Genomic DNA, 17,613 nt, shown 5'->3' on the forward strand with positions numbered 1-17,613 from the left:
ACGCCACCCAATGTGGCGTACACTCCCAATAAGAATGTCAATAACTCCACTCCTGTACCCATTGAAAGCCAGCAACCCCAAACTGATCATGCACATGTCTCTTAAACCGTGGAAGAGACCCATGAAATTCCCCATCACAATCTAGCCGACTTCGAGCCTTGGCTCGGATATACCACTGAAGGGCAAGCAGTTGGTGGTATACCCCTACAAAACCCTTTGGAGGGCCCTCAGTATCACCCACAACTGCACCTCTTGCATTCCACAGCGGTTAAAAACCCTCATGACTATGGCAGGAATGGGAAAGTTGGATCATCTAGAGGAAAGGCTCAGGGCCATTGAAGGAGGTGAAGATTATGCCTTTGCTAACCTAGAAGAGTTGTTCCTAATACCCAAACATGGTCATTCCCAAGTTCAAGGTGCCGGACTTTGGCAAGTACAAGGGGACTACTCGCTCCAAGAACCATCTAAAGATATACTGTCGGAAGATGGGGGCATACGCAAAAGATGAGAAACTGCTGATACATTTTTCCTGAGAAAGTCTTACTAGGACAACTGTCGCCTGGTATACTAACTTAGGAACCTTCTTGAGTCCATTCTTGGAAGGACCTAATGGTTGCCTTCATTAAGCAGTGTCAGTACAATTCTGATATGGCTCCGGATAGGATGCAACTACAAAAAGTGTGCAAAAAGGGGGCACGAATCTTTCAAAGAATACGCCCAAAGATGGAGAGACTTGGAAACTCAAGTAGCACCCCCAAAAACAGAGAAAGAGATTATCACAATGATAGTAGACACGTGACCGGTGTTCTACTATGAAAAAAATGGTGGGTTACACACCTTCAAGTTTTACAGATTTGGTCTTCGCCAGCAAAAAGATCGAAGTGGATCCGAAAAGAGGCAAATTTGATCATCCTACTAGGACGACTGAGAAAACTGGGGCAAATGAAGAGGGTGAGAAAGAGGGAGAAACCCATGCTGTGACTGCCATTCCTATACGACCAAGTTTCCCACCAACCCAACAATGTCATTACTCAGCCAATAACAAACCTCCTCCTTACCCCACCACCCAGTTATCCACAAAGGCCATCCCTAAATCAACCACAAAGTCTGTCTACCGCACTTCCAATGACGAAGACCACCTTTAGCACAAACCAAAAAAAAAAAAAACACCAACAAAAAGGAATTTTGCAGCAAAAAGCCTGTAGGGTTCACCCCAAATTCCGTTGTCATATGCTAAACTTGATCCCATATCTACTTGATAATTCAATGGTAGCCATAACCCTAGCCAAGGTTCATCAACCTCCATTTCTCCGAGAATACGACTTGAACGCAACGTGCGCTTGTCACGGAGAAGCCCCGGGGCGTTCCATTGAGCATTGTAGGGCTCTGAAGCGTAAGGTGCAAGGTCTAATTGATACGGGCTGGCTGAAATTTGAGGAGAATCGCTTGTTGAATCCTAACATTGACAAGAGATGCCACACATGGGGCAATTTTGAAAGATGTTGTTAGGTGTCCCTAATGACTCATCAGGGTTTCCAAGTTTATGCCATTATTGTAAACCACAGCTACAATGTTAAATGAAATGGATAAAGTTGATATCTTTGTCCCTCATCCTCTCACAAACGCATGTTTGCTTATTCAACTTTCACCGGAATGTGGGTGTAAGCCATTGGTCTGTTTGCTCAAGCAACCTGCGCTCCTGAGTGTTGACTTCCAAGACCGTTCAATCAGAGATTACTCATCTTGCACGTTGATGGGGGTGCCGTAAAACAACGAGCAAAGTTAAAAACAAATAAGTTTCAAAATAAAAAATAAGTTTCAAAATAAAAAAATAAAAAGGCATTTGATTGACTGTGTTTTCAAGTAAAAATATAGACGTTCATGTGACCTCATTTTGTCTTTTTAGAGAGAAGTGAGTTATCAAGAATAGGATGTTGGACAAATGGCCTCAGTTACCTTAAGAAAAAGGGGGGTTGAATGACTATTCCCCAATTGAGCTATCAATCTCTCTTTTCGGATTAACAATGCACACAGGGATAACCCTTCCCTTGTGTTCAGGAATCCTCTACAACAAGAGACCCACGGTCTCTTAATCCCTTTTTAGAAATAAGAAGAAGAGGTCTCTCGTAAAAGAGGTAGATTGTAAAATGAAGATCAATAAAAAATTCCTTATTGAATAAGCAAGTGGTTGACCAAGGAATCTTTTTGACAGGATAAGACATTTCAGTTCAGAAAAACTCTTGATCTTTCGAGAGGATAAAACTGTTTGGGCAATAAAAACTCTCTTTAAAGCATTTGAATGGCCATTTATAAAACATTTGAATAGATATGTCTCTTGGAAATTATTTTCTGAAAATCCCCTCTGGTAATCAATTACAAGACTTATGTAATCGATTACAGGTTTTAAAAATTTGAATTAAAACATTTTCAACTACTGGTAATCGATTACCAGAGAGCAAATCTCAATTTGAAAGGATAGAATTCCTTGGTCAAACCTTTTGCTTCTTCAGTTTGGAAACTTCTTCCTAAGATTCTAGAGATCAACTTGATCATATATCTTGATTTTCTTGGATTCTTGTCTTGAATAAAACTTAGAAGCACTTGATCCTTTAGCATCATCAAGACATCAAAACATCTTGCTTCTACATAGGAGTCATTTGACTTAATCCATCAACTGAAAGATCCTTCAACTATTTCTCGTCCTTGGAAAATTCTTTTTGCAAGAATCAACTGCTTCTTTCATTCTTCCTCACTACGAGGTCGTGAAAACAAGACAACACTTGGTACCTCTAAGCCCTACACTGGGGCAAAGAAAGACACCATGCAAAAACCTCAAGCGAACCTAGGGGCAGATTAGAAGTTCTCACCCAATAGGTTCCCTCCTACAAGGTCATGACGAAAGACAACGATTGGTACCTCAAAGCCTTACACTGGGGCAATGAGGGGCACCGTTCATGAGCCTCAAGTGAACATAGGGGCCGATCAAAAGTTCTCACCCATCGATGTTTTTAACAAAAAAAAAAAGGGGGACAAACCCTAGGATTTCAATGGATTGATCAAACATCAAACGACTCCATTGCCGTCACTCCAAAATGGTCAAGTGACTAAATCAAACAGAACACACACTCTGAGGGAGTTCCCGGAGAGGTTTGCAAAAAAGATAGGATGAGGTTGCATGAATTATCACCTCTTTCAAAAGGACAGTCAATCTGTGTTTTCCAAAAAAAATTAAATCAAAATCAAAATCACAAAATAGGGAAAGAATGTCATGAACATTGTACAACTTTCCATTACATTGCATTGTTTCAAATGAAGTCCGCATTTACCAAATTTCATGACAAAGGTTGCATGCATCTGCATCCCTAAAAATCATGTTAACTGCATAGATTTCCTACATCTAATGTCCAAATCTTGTGGATTTGGGATGACCGGCCCTCTCGATGAGTCGATCTCTTGCTTTCTCATAAGGGTGGACCTTGGGTACTAGTTACCCTCACCGTTGAGAGGACTACACGTCCTCGCCTTGAGAGGACTACGCGTCCTCACCATCAGAGGGCTGCACGCCCTCACCTCTAGAGGACTACATGTCCTCGCCTTGAGAGGGCTACACGCCCTCACCTTGGGTACTAGTTACCCTCACCGTTGAGAGGACTACACGTCCTCGCCTTGAGAGGACTACGCGTCCTCACCATCAGAGGGCTGCACGCCCTCACCTCTAGAGGACTACATGTCCTCGCCTTGAGAGGGCTACACGCCCTCACCTTGGGTACTAGTTACCCTCACCGTTGAGAGGACTACACGTCCTTGCCTTGAGAGGACTACACGTCCTCACCATCAGAGGGCTGCACGCCCTTACCTCCAGAGGACTACATGTCCTCGCCCTCACCTTGGGTACTAGTTACCCTCACCGTTGAGAGGACTACACGTCCTCACCATCAGAGGGCTGCACGCCCTTACCTCCAGAGGACTACATGTCCTCGCCTTGAGAGGGCTACATGCCCTCATCTTGGGTACTAGTTACCCTCACCGTCAGAGGACTACACGTCCTCGCCTTGAGAGGACTACACGTCCTCACCACCAGAGGGCTGCACGCCGTCACCTCCAGAGGACTATAAGTCCTCGCCTTGAGAGGGCTACACGCCCTCACCTTGGGTACTAGTTACCTTCACCTTCAGAGGACTACACGTCCTCGCCTTCAAAGGGTCATGTACCTTCAACTTCAGAGGACTACACGTCCTCGCCGTCAAAGGGGGGCATGCCCTCACCTTCAGAGGATTGCACGTCCTTGCCATCATAGGACTACACTCCCTCGCCTTCGAAAGGCGACACGTCCTGAACTTCAGAGGGCTACACGCCCTCGCCTTTAGAGGACTACGCGTCCTCACTTTCAGTGGGCTCCATATCCACACCTTAAGATAATTTAAGGTCCTTAAATGCTTAACCGAGACTTGCACTCCCGGTTAAGGGACCAGTAGTTTCCTTTTAACGGTTCCTGGGCCACCCCCTGATATTGGAGGAGGGCCAACTGTGCGAGCACAACCAGAGAGGGAGGCTATCACACAACTACTATGCATACCGGGGCAAGATTTCACCCGTGCCGCTGCAAAGAGACGAGTGCGGACCATGCGCACCAACATGACCACTCTTACACAGATATAGATGACGTTGCTACTTAGCAACATTCTGCCCAGCGACCGCAATGCCAATCTCCCCCTGCAAAAGTATCAGTTGGTCTGTGTCGTCCCGACATGGGTAAGTATGCATATAGTTCAACTGATTTCTGATACCATCTATTGTTTGTAGGGATCGCACCCACAAGACACCCAGTGGACCCGGAAAAGTCCAACAGGGCCCTGGGGTTTCCAGCTCTGGTTACGGGCCTCTATCAGTCCTACAGGGTGCCCGTATCCCCCCGGCAAGGTCACGTCATCATAGGTAAGTATGCACATCGCTCAACTGATTTCTGATTTCATCTATTGTTTGCAGGGATTGCACCTGCAAGACACCCAGTGGATCCGAAGAAGTCCAACAGGGTCTTGGAGTTGCGAGCTCTAAATATGGGTCTCTGTCAGTTCTAGGGAGTGTCTGTCGCCCCCAGCAAAGTCATCGGACCCCCCTACCAATCGAGCTTTCATCAAGAAGTACTGCGCCCCCAGGCAGGCGCAGGGCGAAGCACCACAGCAGCGTTGGGATGGCCGGTAGCAGGCAATAGACACACCGCCACCACCTCTAAAGTTCACCTCAGCTCATCCATAAAAAGGTTTGAGTATTGCCTACACCACATGGCCGACCAATAGGCGACCAAGTCCAAAGCCAAAGGTAAGCAAAGTACTAGGTCAGTGACCGACAAGTCATAAGGCGTCCAGCTAAAGACGTTAAAGAAGCGCTACTAGGAGGCAACCTAGTACCTTTTGAATCTATGCTTGTTATTTGATCACTTTTTATAGTAGGACGCACCTAGTTGCTCATGATCCTAGGAATTTAAATAAAACGAGCACAAGCTCGGAAGGTAGTCATACCTCACAAAATATATATATGTATGTTTAGGTAGAAAGATACCTTAGATATGCATGTATGTAAACAAAAACACACTTCACAAAATATATATATGTATGTTTAGGTAGCAAGATACCTTGGATATGCATGTATACAACAAAAATACCTTACAAAACATATATATGTATGTTTAGGTAGCAAGATACCTTGGATATGCATGTATATAGCAAAAATACCTCACAAAAATATGCACATGTTTAGGTAGCAAAATACCTCATGAAAAAAAAAAAAGAAAAAAAAACAAACAAGAAAAAGAAATAAACAAATGATAATGATAAAAAAAAAGAGAAGGAGAAAAAAGAAAAATAAGTTGTCAAGCTGAAAAACCAACATGCTTTTGAAAAGAGATGACTTCCAACTTTTCTTTGGAAAAATTCACTGATCATAACTAGGTTTTGAAAAAAATGTGTATACACCTGAAGGGTGAATGCTGTGACTAAAATAGAGGAAATGAATCCTGAGCCCTAGCATCACATGACCATAAAAATTTGACACTTGAGTGTCCGCATAGGTGCATGCATAACCAGTTTTGCATAAAATTTCCAAATCATCATTTTTGCATTTGTGTCATGGAAATAATGTGGGGCATCCCTTTTTATCCTTGAACCAAACCAAACCCTGACATGTATCATGTCTAGCCATTCTACAAGCCTTGAGCCAAAATCCTGACTCACCATAAACCTTACCCTCGGAAGCAAAAAAAAAGAAGGAAAGGAAATTTCCAATCAAAGAGAAAGCAAAAAGGAAGTGGAAATTCCCAATCAAAGAGTGGGAGAAAGAGAAAAAAGAAAAGAAAGGAAATTCCCAATCAAAGAGTGGGAGAAAGAAAAAAGAAAAGAAAGAAAATTCCCAACCAAAGAATGGGAGAAAGTAAAAAAGAAGGAAGCTCCTGGTCAAAGAAACCAGAAGAAATGTGCAGAGAGGTCTTTGGACCAGACAATATCTGAACAGTACAGAATTTTCATCAAATGAACAAAAGAAAGAAAAGGAAACCATGACCTAAAGTGGTCTTCTCCCTTTGATTACCAACCAAAACAGAAAAGGAAAAGGCAAAAAAATAATCAAAAGCCAAAAAACTCCCCAAAAGAACCCATTCCCAAGGGAAGTCCTATTTGATCCATGATCACGCATGTAATTTTTGATTTGATAGGAAATAATTTGCAAAGTCAAGTCATGACATATCTATGGTTCGGAATTAGGATGAAACACTTACCTGTGCGAGATTGATACACTTTGAGTGGATTTCTTCTATTTTTGTCGAACCCAGTGTTTCCTCTAAATGATCATTTAGAAACGAAATGCTTACATCCAAAATCTCATTTATGGTTATGGGAGATTTCATCAGCAGACTCTCCTTCCCCGGTAGACGCATTGTTTTTCACTCAAAAAAGCATATGCTGCTCTAAATCAGTTGGAATATTTGTTTCCTTGCTAAAGCATGTTTGCATTTTAGTGGAGAAAACACCGAGACTTTTTCAAGTCTCACAAGTTATCAAGAACTACGTAGGTCTGAATTCCTCATTGGAGGATACGTAGGAGCAAGAGCCTTGCTTTTGTCGGCCGCCCCATAATCTTTGTCATACTGACCCTGAGGTCATGTGACATGCACCCTTGTATCATCCAGAGGCGGCGGGCCCGATGATACGCGGAGATACCTTACGGTTATCCGCACCCTTTTGTCATCCAGAGGCGGCGGGCCCGATGACAAGCAGAGACCAAGTTTGGTCATTCTGCACCCTTGTATCATCCAGAGGCGGCGGGCCCGATGATACGCGGAGATACCTTACGGTTATCCGCACCCTTTTGTCATCCAGAGGCGGCGGGCCCGATGACAAGCAGAGACCAAGTTTGGTCATTCTGCACCCTTGTATCATCCAGAGGCGGCGGGCCCGATGATACGCGGAGATACCTTACGGTTATCCGCACCCTTTTGTCATCCAGAGGCGGCGGGCCCGATGACAAGCAGAGACCAAGTTTGGTCATTCTGCACCCTTGTATCATCCAGAGGCGGCGGGCCCGATGATACGCGGAGATACCTTACGGTTATCCGCACCCTTTTGTCATCCAGAGGCGGCGGGCCCGATGACAAGCAGAGACCAAGTTTGGTCATTCTGCACCCTTGTATCATCCAGAGGCGGCGGGCCCGATGATACGCGGAAATACCCGAGTGGGTATCCGTATAAACATTCTTTTGCTATCTGTAAGACAGAACGCTTGATAGCATGCAGAGGCTGACACAGTCTTCTGCACCTTTTGTTCCTCCGGGAACAACAAGTCATTTACATGCGGAAATTTCATGGTCACCCGCGACTCTCGTCAACCGAGAGGAGCGAAATTAGTGTCATACCCTAATTTTCGTCCGGGGACCTTTGCTTGATGACATGCGACCATTATTTGGTCCTTGTGAGGTGCTTGGCACCCATCATTAGGCAATTTGTGAAATTCTGGGAACAACAAGTCATTTGCATGTGGAGATTTTATGGTCACCCGCGACTCTCGTCAAATCGAGAGGAACGAAATTAGTGTCTTATCTTTACTTTCCTTTTATCTCCAATAAAAGACAAGTAAAGAGGGGCAAGTGTCATACCCTAATTTCGTCCGGGGACCTTTGCTTGATGACATGCGACCTTTCTTTGGTCCTTGTGAGGTGCTTGGTACCCATCATTAGGCAATTTGTGAAATTCCAAGACATGCTGGAAAACCAAAAAAATATTGATGCACAATCCATAAGTTTCCGTGACACACCGGAAATCAAATGGAAGCATCGTTGCATAATTAAGTGAGGTTCCGTAACATTCCGTAAGTCAAAAAGGGGATGATTATGTAATCCGCAAGGTTCCGTAACATTACGGAAAGAAAACGAGTATCGTTACAAAATTCGTAAGTTTCCGTAAATTTACGAAAAAAGAATCACCAAAAAAAGCAGAGGGGGGTGTACTTAGTAAAAATGGGGGTGCAAATAGCACCCAGGCCCACTTGGGCCCTCCAGAATATTCCTCCAGAAGGCTGTTGCTTCTGGAGGAAGCAACCTGAGCTCGCCTGGGCGAGCTGGGCGGCAACCACCTCCCCTATTTTGCTATAAATAGGGGAGGAAGTGAAGAAGGAAGGGGTTCAGCCCCTTAGGCACTTCTCTCTCTTTCGAATTTGCTTGGAAAAATTATTTCCGTGAAGAAAATCTAAGCCGAGGCGCTTCTGAAACGTTTCCGTAACGTTTTCCGTGAGGAATTTCGCAAAAGTTTCAACCGTTCTTCGACGTTCTTCATCCGTTCTTCATCGTTCTTCGATCTTCAACGGGTAAGTACCTCGAACCAAGCTTTTCGATTCATTCTATGTACCCGTAGTGGTCCACATTGTGTTTCGTGCATTTTTATTCTCGTTTTGTTTACTTTTTATACCCCCTGTTGACGTGCTTAAGCCATTTTACTTAAGTCATTTCTCGCTTAACTTAAAAATAAAATAAATTTCCACCGAACGTTTGAATTGTATTATCCATTAACTTCGGTTAAAATAAATTCCGACCGTTCGGTCGTGCCGTAACCACGTTGGAAATCAAAAAGAGGTAAAAAATAATATAATAATCAAAAAGACATCTTTTAGTAAAATAAAGAGGAAAATCAATCGGACGTTTTCTCTTTGGGATTTCTCATTCTTAATCGAATTGATTAATAATTAAAGTGAAACTAAAGGCTAAAATCAATTCGCCTAGTCAAGCTCGTCCATAAAAATAGGCTTTTGAAGTTTGTCATTTCATTTTCTCACTAAGTAAAATGGATCATTTTTAAGGTCCAACGCCTTAAAATGATCACCTCTTAAAGTAAAAAAGAATCACTTGATAAAAAAGAACTACGTAGGTCTGATTTTCTCATCCCAAATTGAGGAATACGTAGGAGCAAAGGGAAACACCCTTGTCGACCACAAAAAGAGAAAATATAAAAAGGGTATAAAGGATATAGAGACATAAAAAGGGAACATAAAAAATCAAAGTCATGTTTGCACATTCGATTAAAGGCTGCCGTCCCTTGGGGCGGACGTGTGGGGTGCTAATACCTTCCCCGTGCGTAAATACAACTCCCGAACCTTTCACTTAAAAGTTCGTAGATCGCGTCTTTTCCGGTTTTTCCGACGTTTTCCTCAAATAAACGTTGGTGGCGACTCCGCGCGTATTCCTTTCGTGGAATACGCATCCCGCGAGTCACGCGTCGCCCTCCCGCCGAAGGGTAGGTTGCGACAGAACTTCTTGGTCTTTTCTTTGTAGAACTTGGCATTCTCGTAGGCTTCTAGGCGGATTTCATCTAACTCACTCAGTTGCAACTTTCTTTCCTCACCAGCTTGATCCATAGAGAAGTTGCAAGTCTTCACTGCCCAGTAAGCTTTGTGCTCAATTTCCACTAGAAGATGACATGCCTTTCCAAAGACAACCCGATAAGGAGACATTCCTATGGGTGCTTTGTAGGCAGTCCGATGTGCCCAGAGAGCATCATCAAGCCTGGTACTCCAATCTTTCCTGCTTGGCTGCACAATCTTCTCCAAAATTCGCTTGATTTCCCGGTTAGAAATTTCTGCCTGTCCATTGGTCTGGGGGTGGTATGGTGTGGATACCCTGTGTACCACCCCGTACTTTTTAAGCAGGGCATGCATTGTCCTGTTGCAAAAATGGGTTCCTTGATCACTAACAATTGCTTTAGGTACTCCAAACCTGCAAAATAGATTAGACCTGACAAAGTCTGCAACAACTTTAGCATCATTAGTTCTAGTGGGCTTGGCTTCCACCCATTTTGAAACATAGTCAACTGCAAGGAGAATGTAAACATAACCAAAAGAGACATGAATAGGACCCATGAAATCTATACCCCAGACATCAAACACCTCATAGAATAGCATAGGTTGTTGAGGCATTTGTTGTCGCCATGTAAGTGTATTTCCTGCTCTCTGACACTGCTCACAAGTGCTGCAGATCTTCCACGCATCTTTAAAGATGGTGGGCCAATAAAAACCACAATCAAGCACTTTGCGAGCTGTCCTTTGAACACCCAGATGACCTCCCGGTGCGGAAGAATGATAGAACTGCAGGACTGAGTCAGTCTCATGGTCTGGAATGCACCATCTAATGACCTGATCACTGCACAATTTCCACAAGTAGGGGTCATCCCAAATAAAATGCTTAGCATCACTTTTAATTTTATCCTTTTGGGCCTTAGATGCTAAGGAAGGAAAAACAGAAGCAACTAAATAATTGACAATGTTAGCAAACCAGGGAGTAGAAAGAGAGTCAGAAATACTATACAGTATATACAAATGATCATACGGGAAATCATCCCGAATGGGTGAATCCGCATCTGATACACGTTCGATCCGACTCAAATGATCAGCAACTAGATTTTGTGCTCCGCTCCTATCACGGATCTCCAAGTCAAACTCTTGGAGCGAGAGCATCCATCGGATCAACCTAGGCTTAGAATCAGCCTTCTTCAACAAGTACTTTAGAGCTGCATGGTCAGTATAAACAGTAATGCGGGTAACAAGCAAATAAGATCAAAATTTTTCAAGAGCAAAAACTATGGCTAGAAGCTCTTTCTCAGTAGTAGTATAATTCGCTTGGGCAGAATCTAAAGTCCTAGAAGCATAATATATCACCCTGGGCAATTTATCAATTTTCTGAGCAAGGACAGCCCCCAATGCATAATTAGATGCATCACACATAAGCTCAAAAGGGGCTGTCCAATCAGGTGCCTGGATGATGGGGTTGGTAGTCAGCGCTCTTTTGAGGCAATCAAAAGCCTCTTTGCATCTGTCATTAAAGTCAAACTCCACCTCCTTTTGCAACAAGTTGGACAGTGGAAGGGCTACTTTGCTAAAATCCCTTATAAAGCGCCTGTAGAATCCTGCATGACCAAGAAAAGATCGCACCTCTCGCACACAAGAGGGGTAAGGCAATTATGAAATAACAGAAATTTTTGCAGGATCTACTTCAATACCCTTATTGGAAATAATGTGGCCTAAAACTATACCTTGCTCAACCATAAAATGACATTTTTCAAAATTTAGAACAAGGTTAGTTTCAATGCATCTATTCAAAACTTTTTCCAAACTATTCAAACAACCATCAAAAGAGGATCCATATACAGTGAAATCATCCATAAACACCTCTATGCAATTTTCTAAAAAATCACTGAAAATACTAATCATGCACTGTTGGAAGGTACCAGGGGCATTGCACAGGCTGAAAGGCATCCTCCTATAAGCAAAAGTGCCGAAGGGGCAGGTGAATGAGGTCTTTTCCTGATCCTCAGGAGCAATAGTAATTTGCATATAACCAGAAAAACCATCAAGGAAACAGTAGTGGGATTTACCTGCCAGGCGTTCAAGCATCTGGTCAATGAATGGCAGGGGAAAATGGTCCTTTTTGGTAACCTGGTTCAGCCTCCTATAGTCAATGCAGACTTTCCAACTGTTCTGCACCCGAGTAGGAATTAGCTCCTCCTTCTCATTTTTTATCATTGTGAGGCCAGTCTTCTTCGGGACTACCTGGACGGGACTCACCCATTGGCTGTCAAAGATAGGATAAATGATTCCAGCTTGCAAAAGCTTGGTTATCTACTTCTTCACTACATCAAGAATCACCGGGTTGAGTCTTCTCTGTGGCTGTCTTACTGGTTTAGCTCCATCCTCTAAATTTATTCGATGCATACATGTGGATGGGCTAATACCAGGAATGTTCGCCAAGGTCCAGCCTATAGCCTTCTTATGCTTCTTGAGAACTGACAACAACTTCTCCTCTTGTTCATCAGCAAGGGAGGCAGATATAATCACTAGAAAACTCTTGCTATCATCCAAGTAAGCGTATTTTAAATTTGATGGCAGAGGCTTCAATTCTGGTGTGGTCGGCTGGACAGTGGTAGAAGGAGATGGTTTCTCAGCCTTTACCTCATAAAGAAAGTCAAAGGTATGTGTACTTCCTGAAACATGGTTAGTCCTATCTAACTCTATAAAATCAATCTCAAGAGGTAAAACACCACCACCAGGCATGCAATCAATATCACTCTCAGATTCACTCTCAGCATCAAATTCAGACATATGATCAAGTACAATTTCAGACTCAATGCATGAAGAGTGAGAGGCATGCAGATTAGAATAAATATCAGTCATATATTCATCAACAACATGGTAAATTATTTTAGCATGAAATACAGAAATATCTTCAGATGGGTATTTCATAGCATCCAGAATATTAAAATGAACAGTTATATCACCAAACTCCATGGATAGTGTGCCTGCATAAACATCTACCTTAGTTCTAGCAGTATTCATAAAGGGTCTGCCTAGAATGATGGGAACTGATCCTTGAGAAAATCCATCTTCCATATTCAAAATATAAAAATCAACAGGGAAAATCAGTTCACCAACTCTAACTAAGACATCTTCTATGAAACCAACAGGGTAGGCAACACTTCTATTAGCTAAATGAATTACCACATCAGTTGACTGCAAGGGACCTAGAGATAGAGAATTAATTTAGACAGAGGCATAACACTAACAGAGGCTCCTAAATCTAGCATGGCATTGTCAAACTTACTATTCCCTATAATACAAGGTATGCTGAATGTACCTGGATCTTTGCATTTTTCAGGAATTTGAGGAACATATTTACCAATCAATGTGGAGACATTTCTGCCCATGCTAATCCGTTCACTTCCTTTAAGCTTCCGCTTATTAGTGCACAGCTCCTTCAAGAATTTGGCATATCTTGTAGTTTGCTTTATTGCATCCAACAGAGGTATGTTTACCTCTACTTTTCTAAACGTTTCCAAGATCTCTTTCTCTGCCTCTTCCATTTTTTTGTTGGAAACTGCTCTTGGAGGGAATGGAAGAGGGGGAATGTGCTGCTTCTGCAAATCAGAATTACCTGTGGAAGAAGATTCACCTGCACAGAAATTGTTAGGTAAATTTTTGTCATCACCTTTTTCTGGAGTAGAGTGAAGTTTCACATGCACAGAAATAAGCTTCAGGCTGCTCAATTGCTCCAGGTTGCTGCATGGAAGGGCAAAGGTCTGTATGGTGGTCAGCAGAGGAGCACAAACCACAAACCCTTGCAACAGGTACAAATTTCTGATTCAAGGCCAGCTGGGTTACCAACTTAACCAATGCATCCAGTTTGCCTTCAAGCTTCTTAGTCTCAGATGATGCAGCTGAGTTTGTAGCTACCTCATGCACTCCTCTAATGACTACGACATCATTTCTGGCGCTAAACAGCTGAGAGTTGGAAGCCATCTTCTCAATTAAATTTCTGGCTTCAGCATGAGTCATGTCTCCAAGGGCTCCACCACTGGCAGCATCTATCATACTTCTTTCCATATTACTGAGTCCTTCATAAAAATATTGGAGAAGAAGCTGCTCTGAAATCTGATGGTGGGGGCAACTGGCACATAGTTTCTTAAATCTCTGCCAATACTCATACAGGCTCTCTCCACTGAGTTGTCTAATACCTGAGATATCCTTCCTGATGGTTGTGGTCCTGGAAGTAGGGAAATTTTTTTCTAAGAACACTCTCTTAAGGTCATCCCAGCTCGTGATGGACCTTGGAGCAAGGTAATACAACCAGTCCTTTGCCACTCCCTCTAATGAATGAGGAAAAGCCTTCAGAAATATGTGATCCTCTTGGACATCTGGGGGTTTCATGGTGGAGCAGACAATGTGAAATTCTTTCAAATGTTTGTGCGGGTCTTCACTTGCAAGGCCATGAAACTTTGGAAGCAAATGAATCAGTCCAGTTTTAAGAACATATGGGACATCCTCATCAGGGTATTGGATGCACAAGCTTTCGTAGGTGAAACCAGGTGCAGCCATTTCCCTTAGAGTCCTCTCATGGGGTGGAGGTTGTGCCATGTTCTCAGAATGTGCAAAATCAGAATGCTCAAAATTATAATGCTCCAAATCAGGATGTTCAAAATCACCAATAACAGAATGCACAAATTCACCAGTAATGGAATGCTCAGAATGATCAAAAGGTATAAAATGATGCCTAACTAACCTGTGAAATGTCCTATCTATCTCAGGATCAAAGGGTTGTAAGTCAGATGGATTGCCTCTAGTCATACACTACATTCAGCATGCACACAACTAGTTGCCTTGTCATGTAAATAAAGGTGTAGGTTTGAACTATAGCTACCCTCAAATGATATCCAAATGACTTGAAATTTTGTGAGCAACCTTATAAAATGATGAGAAGATAGCACAAAAAATTGCAGACAAAAATTCAAAGTCTAACTATGAAAGCTAAAATTGGTAGGTTAAGAAAAATAAGTGAATAAAACTTGAAAAATAAAAAACTTTTGACAGAATCGCTTTTTTTGGACGATGGAGACCTCAGCCGGCCTATGGCGGGCTGCCACAATATAGGAAAATTTTTTTCTACCCCAAATGCATATATAATAATTGCAATTCTGATAACCGGAGCAAAAGTTATGGCCGTTTGAAGTTTTGACAAACACAAAATTTGCTAGTTTTTTGGAACTTTCGAATCTGACCAAACTAAAGGCTCTAGCTATTTTTCCCACAAAATATGGATTAAAAGAAGTTACCATAAAAAAATTCAGCCAAAAATAACAACCCTAGCTACTAAAACAAAAAATCACAAATAATTCAGCATCGGTGGTCGCTAAAATTCGTCGCTAAGGGATTTCTACTACTACTCTGGTTTGCCGCAAGCAAAAATGGTTAATGGGAAAACTGAAAAAGAACACACATTAGACAAAATACCATGACACTAAACCACACTAACACACATACTAACAAAATACTAACAATTAAACATAAAACACGAAAGGATTAAACACACGACACTAGCTAGCTATTATGAACCTTGGGACACTGCTCCTCGGCAACGGCACCAAATTTGATCGAGGCCGTACCCGAATCAAATAAACATGAAAATGCAGTAACTAGGAAGTGATCCTAGGTCGTTTCCCAATGAGCAGTGACAAACCAAATGTTCATAATATACTTGCAGTAACAGTAACGATTGGGGGGGGGGGTTTGTTTGTTTTGTGATTAAAGAGCAGAACAAGTAAACTGGAATGCGAAACTACTAATATTAAAAACGGGTTGTTTCCTCTGATTCAGAAGTCATTCTCTTATCCTGGGTTATGGAGAATTTGTCCCTAACAGTCAACCACTTAATCCAACCCTATTTCAATTTACTAAGCAAAAATCAACTTAGGGTTTTCAATACGTGATTAGGCACCACATACACCAGTTAGCCCTTCAAAGCATCAAAGCAGAAAACGTAAAACCCTAAAACAAAAGCTCTGAATAATGAACAGCATAATAGAATAGCCTTGCACGAATCCCAAGGCTGCTATTTAAAAAGAGTCACTCAAAGTCACTGGGCCCTATTACAATACTCTGGCCCAAAACGAAATAAACACTGAACAACATAAAATAAAATTGCGAAATTTCCAAATTAGAAATTAACTAAGGTATGCACTGCTTTATTTGCCCTCTTCAAGTCCATAACCAAAATCCGGATTAAGCCCAATATTTCATTAATTCCTGAAATTAGATTAAAAACATCAAATTAGCTAAATGAGCCCAAATAATAAAACTGCATGATTAATTGACAATTAAGACCAATCAGTAATTAAAGTGGTGCAAAAAGGGTTTAGAAAATAGAAGAAAATGATGGCACATCAATAGGTAAGCAAAAATACTAGGCCCGTGACCAACAAGTCATCACGCGTTTGGCTCAAGATGTTAAAGAAGCACTACTAGGAGGTAACCTAGAATTGGCTACGAAGAAGCTCCCCGCGAAGCAATCCAGGAAGGGCACCATCGAAGAGGATTCCAATGTGGCCCCACAAGCCGACACAGGCTTTGACAAACACCAATTCCAGAGCGTGGATCATCAATAGCGTTTCGAGGCCATCAAAGGATGGTCATTCCTTAGACAAAGACAGGGGCAGTTGAGGGATGATGAATTTCCGCACTTCCTTGGAGGAGGCGGAGCCATACAACTGGGATCGCCAAACTTGTGATTTATCCTTCATTACTGCTTTCAGTTATTCTATTATTTTGTTATTTCCCTTGTGATCTGACATTATCTTCTTCCAATTATTATGTCCATTGTGATTGAACTGCACATGCAGTTATCTGTCACATTGTGAGTAATTTACCACTTTTGGCATATGGTCGTACTTACTTTACGATGATTTGTCCGAAACGCAAAAAAAAAGTGTAGGTCTTGTGCACTTTCGTTCACACGCCTTTTTCAAAAAAAAAAGATGTGATCTCAGGCATCAACCGTGTCCATGTTACAAGCTGTTGAAAAAAAAAAAACAAAAACAAACAAGAACAAAAAATATATATATTTCGACTGAAAAACCAGCACGCTTTTGAAAAGAAATAACTTCTAGCTTTTCTTTGAAAAAGATTCACTGATCAAAACCAGTTTTTGAAAAAAAAATGTGTATGCACCTGAAGGGTGAATGCTGTGAAAATTTTCCCGACCGCCCAAAATGGACTCGGATGAATGCATGAATAGATAAAATAACATGTTTTGGAAAAACTAGGTTGACTTAAATAGGGAAAATGAATCCTGAGCCCTAGTGTCACATGACCATAAAAACTTGATGCTTGAGTGTCCACATGGGTGCATGCATGACCAGTTTTGCATAAAATTTCCAAATCATCATTGTTGCATGTGAGTCATGGAAATAATGTGAGACATTCCTTTATCCCTGAACCGCTGGCCAAACCAACACCCTGACATATATCATGTCCAGCCGTTCTACAAGCCTTTTGAGCCAAAACCTCAAACCACCATAAACCTTGACCCAGGATGAGAATTTCCATCCTTGCCCTCAGAAGAAGGAATAGTGGAATCTCCCAAGGAAGAAGAGCCATTCACTGTTAAGCAGCTAACGTGCTTCAAAAATAAAAAATAAAGGAAGCTCCCGATCAAAGATCAGAAGAAAGCAAAAGAAGAAAATTTCCAATCAAAGATTGGAAGAAAGCAAAAAAAAAAAAAAAAAAGGAAAGAAAAATTCCCGATCAAAGATCGGA

General features: G+C 42.0%; 1 non-coding gene across 1 annotated transcript; it reads left to right on the top strand.

The window, feature by feature from the left end:
* The first annotated feature begins 13,954 nt into the window (after nt 1-13,954).
* Nucleotides 13,955-14,061, top strand: LOC114404769. The gene has a single exon (XR_003665143.1). It is a non-coding gene; the product is annotated as a small nucleolar RNA R71 (small nucleolar RNA).
* The last annotated feature ends 3,552 nt before the right edge of the window (nt 14,062-17,613 follow it).

This window comes from Glycine soja, chromosome 2 (assembly GCF_004193775.1).
Source record: "Glycine soja cultivar W05 chromosome 2, ASM419377v2, whole genome shotgun sequence".
NCBI lineage: Eukaryota > Viridiplantae > Streptophyta > Magnoliopsida > Fabales > Fabaceae > Glycine > Glycine soja.